The sequence below is a fragment of the Pelobates fuscus genome, chromosome 3 (genome assembly GCF_036172605.1).
Source record: "Pelobates fuscus isolate aPelFus1 chromosome 3, aPelFus1.pri, whole genome shotgun sequence".
Classification (NCBI taxonomy): domain Eukaryota; kingdom Metazoa; phylum Chordata; class Amphibia; order Anura; family Pelobatidae; genus Pelobates; species Pelobates fuscus.
The window spans coordinates 2,020,618-2,035,288 of NC_086319.1; positions in this window are offsets into that span (position 1 = coordinate 2,020,618).

The window sequence follows — 14,671 nt, forward strand, 5'->3', positions numbered from 1 at the left end:
CTGTGTGTGACTGTCTGGGCAGACTAAATGGGCCGAATGTGGAGAGCAAAAAACAAGTCGCAAGAGTACACTGAGGACGGACAGCAGCTGAAATAGCCTGCCCTTTGGTGGGTCCCCGCTCAGGACTCAAGCTGGTTTTAGCTCATCTTGTGCCATTACAGAGAGAACATCTCTGAAGCATATCAGACTGATCCCACCCATACGGGCAGTCCAGATCCGAAATGCCAGCAAGTTCTCTCTGCACGAGAGATACAGCAACCCCAGACGATCGTTTCAACCTTGTTGGGCATCATCATTGAGGCATAGCTGATATCTCTCTAGGCACCGTGAGCAAGGGGTCCACGTCTGGATTACCCTTTAAAATTGTGGAGAGCAAAAAACAAGTCGCAAGAGTACACTGAGGACGGACAGCAGCTGAAATAGCCTGCCCTTCGGTGGGTCCCCGCTCAGGACTCAAGCTGGTTTTAGCTCATCTTGTGCTATTACAGAGAGAACATCTCTGAAGCATATCAGACTGATCCCACCCATACGGGCAGTCCAGATCCGAAATGCCAGCAAGTTCTCTCTGCACGAGAGATACAGCAACCCCAGACGATCGTTTCAACCTTGTTAGGCATCATCAGTGAGGCATAGCTGATATCTCTCTAGGCACCGTGAGCAATGGGCCGAATGGTTCTTATCTGCCGTCACATTCTATGTTTCTATGTCTGCCTGTGTGTGTGTGGCTGTCTGTATGTGACTGCCTGCGTGTGTTTGTGTGTGTGTGTGGCTGTCTGCCTGTGTGTGTGTGTGTGTGTGTGTATGGTATAGGGCTATTCCAAGCTAGGGAAATAAGAAATATATGGCATAGTGCAATACTGTATATATTATAATTGGAAATATGGGCAAGTGACAAATGCTCACTCACACTTTGACATCCCAAGAAGTGCCTTCAGAAATATACTTGGTGTGTCTTCTTTGCTTCAAATACTTGTAAATGTGAATCTCACATAAAAATCAAAGTGCAAAAAAATGATAGATTGGATGACTGTATGAGTAAAGAGTAAAAAAAGCATTTATTACTTACATCAAAGTAAATAAAAGCAGGTAAATCAGTCCAATGCGTTTCTTCCCTGTTAGGGACTTCCTCAGGGACAATCTATAACAAAGATGATGAATAAAAATACATACAAACCTGATACCGGAGAAACTGACGGAAGCCAAGCACAGAGAGATGGACACAGGTTTCTTCAGGAAGGAAGAGATTCTTTATTCGGTTCACCGATCGGGACTCAGAGGGACTAGTGTCACCAAAATACAACAAGTTCTGAGCCCCGGACAATAGTGTAGGCTCCTTATATAGGCACATAACTTCTCCCATATTAAGCTCCACCCGCACATTCTCTTAACCAATTAAAACGAACAAGAAGTAACTTCCTGCTTGACCGCATGGCTTGTCCAGCACAATGGAGGAGGGGAATACTTTATCCGGTATTCTCGCACATGCTCCGTACACTACTGATCGTATCTTTGCCACGTGCAACCAACCGACCGATACGCCAGTATATGCACGTACACATGCCACGTGGTAATCTCGGCCTACTAAATTTTATTTTTACCGAGATTCCACCACAAACCTAGTTACAAACATCCCCTAATATATACCACCCCCAATCAGTCCCAATGATGATTCAATTTCTCTTCAGCTGTTTTCAATTCAAATTTGAGTTACTTCCAGGTTTCGTGTGCGGTCACGTAACGTGCGTGATGACGTCATGTGTTCCAGCAATGCGATCCACCTTTGTTTCGGCTGAGACAAGACAATGACAATGACAGGCTGAGATGTTGAAAAAAGTCCAAAAAAGACTGTTTCTGAATAGAAATACAAATGGGGGGAGTGTGCAAAAGGGAATGGCAAAGACGTTAAAGAGATATTACTGATTTAAAGGTTTTTTAAATCAACTTTATTTATAAAAGACAAATGAGAAAACAAACACACATTGGTGTGTTTGTTTTTGTCAGGATCGGGACAGGGATCCAACACGCAGAGTACAAACAGGTGGTAGGTACGTATACCGGACCTTAGAATGGCCGGACTTAACGTAAGGAGTAAGTAGAGAATGGTCTAGGAACAAGCCGAGGTCGAGGGAACGAGAGGACAGGTAAGCGAGAGACAAGCCGAGTCAAAGGGTAACAGAGATAAACAGGGTAATACAAACAAGCCGGGTCAGAACCAAAGAGACAACTAGAATACAAGAGCACTGAGTGACTAGACAGGCTAGAACCACGACAGGGCAATGAGCAGATGCCGAAAGCCTTACTTTATACCTTGATTCTAGAGGGTAATCACGCCCCCGACGAGTCCTGATTAGTGCTCGGGACTTGACTGAAAGGTCGAGCCGGGTTGGCGTCATGACGTCGACTACTGAGCGTCGCGTCATATAAGGGAGTGGATCCCTCGCGGTCGGCTTGTAAATGGCCGAGAGAACCGCGAGGAACGGAAGAAACAACCCCTCTGGGAGGATAAACGTCTAAGTCTCTCACCTCCTCTGAGGTAGAGACTACAGGTACCCTGACAGTACCCCCCCTCTCAGAAACGTCCACCGGGCGGAAGGATCCGGGACGAGATGGAAAACGGGAGTGAAAAGCCCTGCGGAGGCGAGGAGCATGTACATCCTCCTGAGGTACCCAAGTCCTCTCCTCAGGACCATATCCCTTCCAGTCAATAAGATATTGTAACTTCCCCCGGGAGATTCGAGAATCGATGATGGAGTTGATTTCATACTCCTCCTGACCCTCAACCTGAACAGAGCGAGGAGAGGATATAGTGGAGGAAAATCTGTTACAGACTAGCGGTTTCAGTAAAGAAACATGAAAGGAGTTAGGAATGCGTAAGGCAGCTGGAAGTGCTAGGCGATACGCAACTGGGTTAATTCGAGTCAGAACCCTGTAAGGGCCAATGTAACGAGGAGCGAATTTCATAGAAGGAACCTTCAAACGAATGTTTCTAGTACTCAACCATACCCTATCACCTGGAACAAAAACCGGAGCCGCCCTTCTGTGCTTATCAGCGTGTTTCTTGAACAACATGGAATTATGTAGGAGAATTTGTCGAGTCTGATCCCACAACTTCCTCAAATTGGCAACATGAACACAAACCGACGGTACCCCTTGGGAAGGAGAAACCGAGGGAAGATTGGAAGGATGAAAGCCATAATTCATGAAGAAGGGACTGGAACGAGTAGAATCACAAACGAGATTATTGTGTGCAAACTCCGCCCAAGGAATCAAACCGACCCAATCGTCCTGGTGTTCAGAAACAAAACAACGCAAATATTGTTCAATCTTTTGATTGGTACGTTCAGCAGCTCCGTTAGACTGAGGGTGATAGGCAGAAGAAAAATTCAATTTGATGCCTAGTTGAGAACAGAAGGATCTCCAAAAACGTGAAACAAATTGGGAACCTCTATCGGAAACAATTTCGGAAGGTATCCCATGTAAGCGAAAAATCTCTCTCGCGAATATCTCCGCCAATTCAGGAGAAGTCGGGAGTTTAGTTAAGGGCACGAAATGAGCCATCTTAGTAAACCTATCAACCACCGTGAGGATCACAGTCTGTTTTTTAGAAACAGGCAAATCTACAATGAAGTCCATAGCCAAACAGGACCATGGTCTCTCTGGAATGTTCAAGGGATGTAACAACCCACATGGAAGCGTATGAGGTTGCTTAGTCTTCATACAGACCTCACATGCTCCGATGAAATCCCTAATATCCTTCCGTAAAGAAGGCCACCAGAAATCTTTAGAGATCAAGGAACATGTCTTGCGAATACCCGGATGCCCAGCCGCCTTACTGTTGTGAAAACACTGTAAGAGTTCCAGTTGGAGTTCAGGAGGAACGAAATGCCTTGACCCAGGAGTCTGTCTAGGCGCCAGATGCTGCAACTTCATGATCTGACCAAGCAACGGAGAGTGAATCTTAAGACTCGTGTTGGCGATAATATTGCACCTGGGTACTATAGAAGACAAAACCGGCTCAGATATCGCAGAAGGTTCATATTGTCGAGACAAAGCATCGGCTTTAGAATTCTTAGAACCAGGTCTATAAGTGAGCACGTAATTGAAATGCGTGAGGAATAAAGACCAACGAGCTTGCCTGGAGGACAAGCGCTTGGCCTCCCCAATATAGGACAGGTTCTTGTGGTCTGTCAAAATAGTAACAGGATGTAAGGTGCCCTCCAGTAAATGTCTCCACTCCTTTAAAGCCATGATAACTGCTAGTAGTTCCCTGTCACCAATGTCATATCTGCTCTCAGGGCCTGATAGTTTACATCCACATGGATGTAAGGGCTTATCCACACCTAACCTTTGGGACTGGATGGCACCTATACCTGTCTCTGAGGCGTCTACCTCGAGTAGGAAAGGCAGAGTCGTATCAGGGTGAACTAAAATTGGTGCAGAAGCAAACAGTTCCTTGAGTGTTTTGAAGGCAAGAAGGGCTTCAGTAGACCAGTTCTTAGTGTCAGCCCCCTGTCTGGTCATATTGGTAATAGGAGCTATAATTGAAGAGTAACCCTTAATGAAGCGCCTATAATAGTTGGAGAATCCAATAAACCTCTGAATGGCCTTGAGGCCCCTGGGTAAAGGCCAATCCAAAATGGACTGGAGCTTATCCGGGTCCATCTTAAACCCTTCCCCAGAAATCACATAACCAAGAAAGTTTATCTGGGATTGGTCAAAGCTGCATTTCTCCAATTTGCAGTACAGGCCATGTTGAAGAAGCTTGCGCAATACCCTTCTGACTTGTCTGTGGTGAGTCTCAATCTCTCTAGAGTGTATAAGTATATCATCCAGATATACAATAACGCAGTCATGTTGAAATTCCCTAAGAACTTCATTGATCAGGTCCTGAAATACTGCCGGTGCATTACAGAGGCCAAAAGGCATTACTGTGTATTCATAGTGCCCATAACGGGTATTGAACGCCGTCATCCACTCGTGTCCCTGCTGAATTCTTACCAAGTTATACGCCCCTCTGAGATCTAACTTGGTGAAAATCTTGGAGCCTTTTAGACGATCAAAGAGCTCGGTAATCAAAGGAATTGGGTAGGCATTTCTAATGGTTATTTTGTTCAAACCTCGATAATCAATGCAAGGTCTTAGTGTACCATCCTTCTTTTTAACAAAAAAAAACCCAGCCCCGGCAGGAGAGGAGGATCTCCTAATGAATCCTTTTTCAAGGTTCTCACAAATATACTCCTCTAAGACTAAGTTCTCTTTAGTGGACAAAGGATATACATTACCCCTGGGGGGCATAGTACCAGGTAGTAGATTAATCTTACAATCAAAAGACCTGTGTGGAGGTAAAGTATCAGCATTCCTTTTGTCAAATACTGCCTTTAAATCCAGGTACAGGGGCGGTATTTGTACCTCTGTAGAGTAGGTAGAATTAATCGGTGTGTTAACTGCGCAAAGCGGTGACACTGTCCGTAAGCACCTGTCCTGACAACCCTGACCCCATGAGATTATCTCCCCTAATTCCCAATCAATAATAGGGTTATGTTTTTTTAACCAAGGGTACCCCAGGACTATGGGAACAGAAGGAGAAGAAATAAGCAATAAAGATATGTCTTCCTCGTGTAAGATACCAACAGTTAATTTAACGGGTATGGTTTCACGGAAAATAACAGGCTCAACTAAAGGTCTACCATCTATGGCCTCAACGGCCAAGGGTGTCTCCCTTAACTGGGATGGGATAGCGTGTTTGGTAACAAAAACTTGGTCGATAAAGCTCTCAGCAGCTCCGGAATCTATCAATGCCATAGTTTCTAGTACTCCCTTCTCCCAAGTTAAAGAAACGGGTAGCAGAAGCCTGTGATCTTTATAATTAAGATTAGAGGACAAAATAGAAACACCCAAGGCCTGTCCTCTAGAGAAACTTAGGTGCGAGCGTTTCCCGAGCGATTAGGACAATTTAGGCGTAAATGACCTCTGACTCCACAGTACATACACAACCCCTCCCTTCTCCTGTACTGTCTCTCCTCTTCTGAGAGGCGAGTATTGCCTATCTGCATAGGTTCTGGAAAAAGTGAGGTTGTGGATTCAGAACTTTGAAATGAAGGAGCTAGTTTAAAGGAAGGTCTACGGTTTCTCTCTCGAGTGTTCTGCCTCTCTCTTAAACGTTCGTCAATGCGAGAAATAAAAGAAATTAAATCCTCCAAATTTTCAGGAAGCTCTCTAGTAGCAACCTCGTCAAGGATTATGTCTGATAACCCGTTTAAAAATACATCTATATAAGCCAGTTCATTCCACTTAACCTCTGCCGCCAAGGACCTAAACTCTAGTGCATAATCCACAAGTGTTCGGTTTTCTTGTCTAAGGCGCAACAGTAATCTAGCTGCATTGACCTTTCTACCTGGAGGGTCAAAAGTTCTTCTGAAAGCAGCTACAAAGGCATTATAATTATATACTAACGGATTATCATTTTCCCACAATGGATTGGCCCATCTCAAAGCTTTCTCAACAAGTAATGTGATAATAAATCCAACCTTCGCCCTATCTGTAGGATAGGAGCGGGGTTGTAATTCGAAATGGATACCTATTTGGTTTAAGAAACCACGACATTTCTCTGGAGAACCACCATAACGTACAGGTGGAGTGATACGGGAAGAAGCACCTACAGTGGCTACCTCTAGACCTGAACTCACAGGAGAGATAGAAGTATTACGCATCTCCTCTGGTTGATTACTAGAACGAGATAGTAACACCTGTAGTGCTAGAGCCATCTGGTCCATTCTGTGATCCATGGCGTCGAACCTAGAGTCAGAAGGACCAACCTGAGTGTTTGTACCTGCAGGATCCATTGGCCCTGTCGTAATGTCAGGATCGGGACAGGGATCCAACACGCAGAGTGCAAACAGGTGGTAGGTACGTATACCGGACCTTAGAATGGCCGGACTTAACGTAAGGAGTAAGTAGAGAATGGTCTAGGAACAAGCCGAGGTCGAGGGAACGAGAGGACAGGTAAGCGAGAGACAAGCCGAGTCAAAGGGTAACAGAGATAAACAGGGTAATACAAACAAGCCGGGTCAGAACCAAAGAGACAACTAGAATACAAGAGCACTGAGTGACTAGACAGGCTAGAACCACGACAGGGCAATGAGCAGATGCCGAAAGCCTTACTTTATACCTTGATTCTAGAGGGTAATCACGCCCCCGACGAGTCCTGATTAGTGCTCGGGACTTGACTGACAGGTCGAGCCGGGTTGGCGTCATGACGTCGACTACTGAGCGTCGCGTCATATAAGGGAGTGGATCCCTCGCGGTCGGCTTGTAAATGGCCGAGAGAACCGCGAGGAACGGAAGAAACAACCCCTCTGGGAGGATAAACGTCTAAGTCTCTCACCTCCTCTGAGGTAGAGACTACAGGTACCCTGACAGTTTTGTCTTTTATAAATAAAGTTGATTTAAAAAAACCTTTAAATCAGTAATATCTCTTTAACCTGTTTTGTCTTTTATAAAGCGGTGGGGGCTCTAAAATTAACAATAAGGGGGGGATCTACTGTCCCCCCCTGGCCCCCACCCTGGCCCTAGTCACCCCTCCCCCCGCCAAAAAAAAAATTATCCCCCTAAAAATAATGAGGGGGGGACCTTTAACGAAAAACCTGTAAAAAAAAAAAAAATTAGATAAAAACAACTTACCATTCGATGTTTTCTTTCTTCTAAAATCTTCTTTTTTCAGTCCCAAAAAAGGCCAAATAAAAAACCATAATAACCGACACAATTAAAAAAAAAAAAAAAAAAAAAAAAAAAAAGAGCGCAAAAAATATAAATCCATCTTCACCCAAGGAGGGCTCCGCGCAGACTGGGCTCTGCAGGGCGGAGGAAGGCTTATAAATAGTGATGTACCGAACTGTTCGCTGGCGAATAGTTCCCGGCGAACATAGCGTGTTCGCGTTCGCCGCCGCCGGCGAACACATGCGCGGTTCGATTCGCCCCCTATTCGTCATCATTGAGCAAACTTTGACCCTGTGCCTCACGGTCAGCAGACACATTCCAACAAATTAGCAGCAGACCCTCCCTTCCAGACCCTCCCACCTCCCTCCCAGCATCCATTTTAGATTCATTCTGAAGCTGCATTCTTAGTAAGAGGAGGGAAAGTGTAGCTGCTGCTCATTAGATAGGGAAATTGATAGCTAGGCTAGTGTATTCAGTGTCCACTACAATCCTGAAGGACTCATCTGATCTCTGCTGTAAGAACAGCACCCCAAAAAGCCCTTTTTAGGGCTAGAACATCAGTCTGCTTTTTTTTCCTTTGTAATTTTTATTGCAGTTGCCTGCCTGCCAGCTTCTGTGTCAGGCTCACAGTGGATACTGTGCCCACTTACACAGTGCCACCACTCATATCTGGTGTCACAATAGCTTAAGCTTGACATTTAAAAAAAAAAAAAAAAATTTCACTGTAATAGATTGAATAGCAGTTAGTTGTCTGCAAGCGTCTGGGTGTCAGGCATTCAGCGTGTGCTCTGCCAACCTCAGCAAGTGTACTTTGCCACTCATATCTGGTGTCTCTATAGCGTGCTTTTACAAAGAAAATTTTTTTTTCACTGTAAGCTAATAGCAGTCAGTGTCCTTAAAGCGGGTGTCAGGCCTTCAGCGTGTGCTCTGCCAACCTCAGCAAATGTACTTTGCCACTCATATCTGGTGTCTCTGTAGTGTGCCTTTACAATGTAGGAGGAACAGTCTCTATTCTGCTCTTTGTCAGTGTGTATCAGGGATCCTTAGGATAGGTGTCAATCCATAACTGCCAAGTGACCCTATGTAGGAGTGTGAGGAGGAGGAACGGGAAATAATTAGCTCGGCATCCAACCTTGTGCAAATGGGGTCTTTCATGCTGTCGTGCCTGTTGAGGGACCCTCGTATAAAAAGGCTGAAGGAGAACGACCTGTGCTGGGTGTCCACGCTACTAGACCCCCGGTATAAGCAGACAGTGGCGGGAAAATTTCCGGATTACAAGTCGGAAAGGATGCAGCATATTCAAAATAAATTAAAAAGTATGCTTTACACAGCGTATAAGGGTGATGTCACAGCACAACAGGGATCTAACAGGGGAAGAGGTGAAAGTCATCCTCCTCCTCCCACGACCACGCCATACCTGCCAAGTGACCCTATGTAGGGGGAACAGTCCCTATTCTGCTCTGTGTCAGTGTGTATCAGGGATCCTTAGGATAGGTGTCAATCCATATCTGCCAAGTGACCCTATGTAGGGGGAACAGTCCCTATTCTGCTCTGTGTCAGTGTGTATCAGGGTCTCTGAGGACAGGTGTCAATCCATATGTCAAGATGTCATATGTCAGGTGTCAATCCATATCCATTGTGATTTAGGAATGTTAGGTGATTTATGCCCTTTATGGATTAAAACCAGACTCTGCATCAACTGTGTAATTTTCCATGGGAGTTTTGCCATGGACCCCCCTCCGGCATGCCACAGTCCAGGTGTTAGTCCCCTTGAAACCACTTTTCCATCACTTTTGTGGCCAGAAAGAGTCCCTGTGGATTTTAAAATTCGCCTGCCCATTGAAGTCAATGGCGGTTCGCCCGGTTCGCCGGTTCGCGAACATTTGCGGGAAGTTGCCGTTCGCGAACCGAAAATTTCATGTTCGCGACATCACTACTTATAAAGCCTTGCCACGCCCTGCAATTAGGCTAAGAACACTCTGATTGGCTGGTTTAAGCCAATCAGAGTGCTCTTTGTCATTTTACACAGCGTGGGAAAATTCCAAAGAACTTTCTCACGCTGTGTAAAATGACACAGAGCACTGTGATTGGATGGTTTGAAATCCATCCAATCACAGTTCTGTGTCATTTTACACAGCGTGGGAAAATTTAATTTTAGGGCCCTCACCCACCGCTCAGGGGTGGGGGCCGGGGGGGACAATATGTCCCCCCTTTATTGTTATTTTTAGGGCCCCCACCCACCGCTCTGGGGTCGGGGCCGGGGGGGAGGACAATCCCCCTATTGGTACTTAGGGCTCCCACCCGCCGCTCAGGGGTGGGGGCTGGGGGGGAGGACAATAGGTCCCCCCCCATTGGTATTTAGGGCCCCCACCCACTGCTCAGGGGTGGGGGCCAGGGGGAGGACAATAAGTCCTCCCCCTTTTTTTACTTTAGGGCCCCCACCCGCTCAGGGAGGGGGGACCCTTTTTTTTTTTTTTTTAACAGTGAGCAGCCACAGGCTTCTCACTGTTTAATAGACATATTGCGGTATTGCGAGTAGGGGCACAATTTACTAATACTAAGTAATTTTTACTTAGTATTAGTAAATTTGGCCACAAAAAAAAAAAAAATAGGGGGCGGACCGAACATCGCATATGTTCGCCATCCGTGGCGAACGCGAACACGCTATGTTCGCCAGGAACTATTCACCAGCGAACCGTTCGGGACATCACTATAAGTGGATTGAATCGTGACTGATGGATGGATAATTAATGGTTGAATATTCTGTTTCCTAGACAATTTCTTAATGATTTGCACTAATCACATGACCGGTGCATATCATTTATAATTAATCACATGGATTTAACAGTTTGACCAGTGGATTGAAATGTGATTAGCCCAAAACAAGTGAAAACTTTTCTATTTTAAAGGCAGATCGTCAGCAATTCTCCCTAATTAAATATTTTATTCCTTTTGATTTTTCTGAATTTTTTTTTTGCCCATTTTGGATTTTTTCAGAGACCTTTCCAGAGCTCAGTGCCGCTGCCAACCCATTTATAACACCATACAGTCAAACAGACGTATGTCAGCGATGTAAAACCAAGTCAGAGGTTATCTGAAAAGAATTGGAGCGTTTGATATTTCCATTTGTTCGAGGTCAGACAAGGTTGACCCAACACAAATGAAAATATATTTTGACAATACTTCCATACGAAAACTGATTTAATTCTCGATGCTCAACAAATCACTGGTCTAGTTCCTTTATTCATGATCTTATTTCTAATTGCTGCTCATTTTAAATCATGCATGTTAGAGACACATTTTGTGAAAGATTAGTGACGACAGATGGGCTTTGTGTTTTAGAAAACCGCACTGGCTCAAAAGAGGGAGCGAGGGAAGAAATAGTGTAATGATTAAATAATCTTATAAAACATGTATGTACGTAGCGGGGAATGTGGTGCGACTAAAAGAAAGACTACCCACTTATCCCCCCAATAACGACAGACAATGCATATTGGATCAAACAGGCCACAGCATTTATTAAAACTTACAGCTGTAGGACACATCCAAATTTTATTCTTTTCCTTTAATTCAAATATAAATAAACACATAAATATATAAATATATATAAATACCATAATTAACATATAAATTAACACTTATTGCCCTACATCCTTCAACTTAAATAACCGTCCTTGCCAACAAACTTAACCAGGTGCCTATGCACCAAAACTTTACCCACTGGTGTCTCGCCTCCCCCCTCGTCCAAACCAAATTCCCATCATCTTAAATGCTCTAACCACCAGCCGGCTCTTAGCTCGGTGGGCACGTCCAATTCGGTAACTTGAAAGTTTACCTTACAGAGCAGGGGAGGTTGAGACCCACCTTGTCCATCTCCTGACATGCCATCTGCTCCCCAACCCTGTTGGCAAGGACACGCTCGCCGCTAGCTGTGACGAAACAAAACAAACAAACAAAATAAATAAATAAATTAGGGTGGGAGGGAGGGAAGTTGTTTGTTGGCCAGAATCAAAACAGGCACTGAGGTAAGATGATCCCTGCCCCACTACCAACACATAACCACTCCCCTAAACACATACAGCCAATCACTAGCACCATCCCCACACTCATACATGTGCCCTTGTCCGTTTAGCTGTGCTGACTCCCCAGGGCCTTGTATGTACGTAGCGGGGAATGTGGTGCGACTAAAAGAAAGAGACTACCCACTTATCCCCCCAATAACGACAGACAATGCATATTGGATGAAACAGGCCACAGCATTTATTAAAACTTACAGCTGTAGGACACATCCAAATTTTATTCTTTTCCTTTAATTCAAATATAAATAAACACATAAATATATATATATATAAATACCATAATTAACATATAAATTAACACTCATTGCCCTACAGCCATCAACTTAAATAACCGTCCTTGCCAACGAACTTAACCAGGTGCCTATGCACCAAAACTTTACCCACTGGTGTCCCGCCTCCCCCCTCGTCCAAACCAAATTCCCATCATATTAAATGCTCTAACCACCAGCCGGCTCTTAGCTCGGTGGGCACGTCCAATTCGGTAACTTGAAAGTTTACCTTACAGAGCAGGGGTTGAGACTCACCTTGTCCATCTCCTGACATGCCATCTGCTCCCCAATCCTGTTGGCAAGGACACGCTGCCCGCCACAAACCCCGCTGTTTTAAGCCTAAAATCAGCGGGGAGCCCCACCAAAACCAACCAAGGCCTGTTCCACCGCCTCCTGGATTGCAAGATTAAAGAGGTCGAGCCCGACCTCCGTGAGGTGCACGCCATCACTCCTGAACAAATTAGCTGCCTCCCGCTCAAACACCCTATGGCACACCGGAATCCCGTTTACCCCTAACACGAACTTAGAGACCCTCCGGTTCAATTTAACCCGACAACGGTCCATCGTCCGTTGATTATGGGCCCGCTGCCAGTAGTTTCGTGAAATGACCTCCGACCAGACCAGTCGAACGTCCGGGAACAAAACCAATACCCGCGCTAAATCCCTCTTAATTGCGTTCCCCAACCCCCAAATAGGCATCGTCCCGAGATCATTACCCCCCAGGTGAATCACAAGAACACTAGGTGGACCCAAAAGCCGGGAAAGCTGAACCAGCTCAGGGAGGAGCCGGATCCACTTCATACCTCTATTCCCAAACCAGCGAACCTCCGCTTCAGAAGGCGTGAAACCAAGCAGCTCACCTCCCGGACGGACAGCCGCCCGCCGTCTGGCCCAGAAAACATACGAGTGTCCGATCACCCAGACCCTGGGGGGACTCCCACCTAAGGAGAAAACATCAATTTAGGAGGCGGGAAGGACGAACATATGAGACAAAACGCCCAGATGCCCACCTCCCAATCCTCTGAACCGCTTGCGCCGACATTCCCAGCCTAGAAGCTTCAGTGGCAGCGCCAATCCTAAATGAATGCCCCCCAAACTCCTTACTGTCAATCCCCAATACCTCCAATCTAGAACGAAAAACCCTAATAAATTGAAAATGGGACAGAAAACTCCCATCCTCATGAACCAAAAGGGGGCCTGAAGAAACCGGGCGCAACTGGCAGAATTCCTGAAAGGAAGCAACCGGGCAAATATCTGAACCAGGGACAGCCCCCAACCGCACCCATTTACCCCTACATCAGTTTTTGACTGTTGTATCAGAAACGCAATCCGCCCCGGCTCGCACTGAACGTCGGCAAACAACACCCCCCCACAGCTGCGCCTACTAGGGCTCACCAGTTCCCCAATGCGCATGGCCCCAAAGAATGCCAGCGAATAAGCCAACTTAAACAGCCGGGCATCAAACACTGAGTAACAGATCTGCGGGAGCACCCCACAGTCTTGACAAAAGCACCGCAGAAACCGGCCTCCGTGCGTCAACCGACGCCGCTCGGCGTCGCAGTCCCTTAAGTGCCTGGCACACAACAAACGCTTTAGTCGAATCTTCCCACCCGCGCAGCTTAAATAGAAAGCTAAGACCGGAGAAACGTGCGGAGATTGCAGAGGGAGACTTACCCTCAAATTCCCAGCGGTCCAAGAGCTGCAGTAGCCCCCCGAGATGCTCGGTTGGGGAACAAAAACCACCTGAATCCAACTCCCATTGCTCCCATTCACCCCACACCTTACCGTAGCGATTCCAGGTGGCCTTGGAAACTGATCCACGGACCCATTCCATCACTCTGCCTGACCAAGCGACCAGATGTCCGCCGGGCAAGGCGTCCCCTCCGGATCCGCCTGCGGGGCGACAGCCCGAAACTCTGACCACTGTAAACGAGAGAGAGCATCCGCCATCACATTGTGAATTCCCGGTATATGCTCTGTCCTACAAAAACACATTGAGACACAAACATCGGAGAACCAACCGCCTAAGCAAGCGAACCACCGGAGGGGAGGAGGCTGTCAGCCGATTAATGGCCTGAACAACCCCCAAATTGTCACAGTGAAACACTACCCTTTGATCCTGCAAACGTGACCCCCAGACCTCCATTGCCACCAAAATGGGGAAAAGCTCCAGAAAGGCCAGATTCTTCGTGAGCCCAGAGACACGCCAACTGTCCGGCCACACGGCCGCACACCAACTAGAGCCCAGAATGGCCCCAAACCCCACCGAGCCAGCCGCGTCTGTAAATAGGTGGAGGTCGGCGTTAGAAACCTCCGGCTTTTGCCAGTAGGACCGGCCATTGTACCTAGCCAAGAAGGAGTCCCAAACCGCCAAATCGTCCCGCAGCGGCCGTGTATGCCGAATAAAATGGCGAGACCCGGATACCCCGGCCGTCGCCGCAGCCAGCCGCCGGTTAAAGACCCGCCCCATGGGCATGATCCTACAGGCAAAATTCATCTTCCCCCTGGAGCGACTGCAGGCAGCAAAGCTGAATCTTGCGCCACCCGGCGGCCACGGGCACCTCGCGCCGTAAGCCTTGAACCTTATCCAAAGGCAAGCGGCATTCC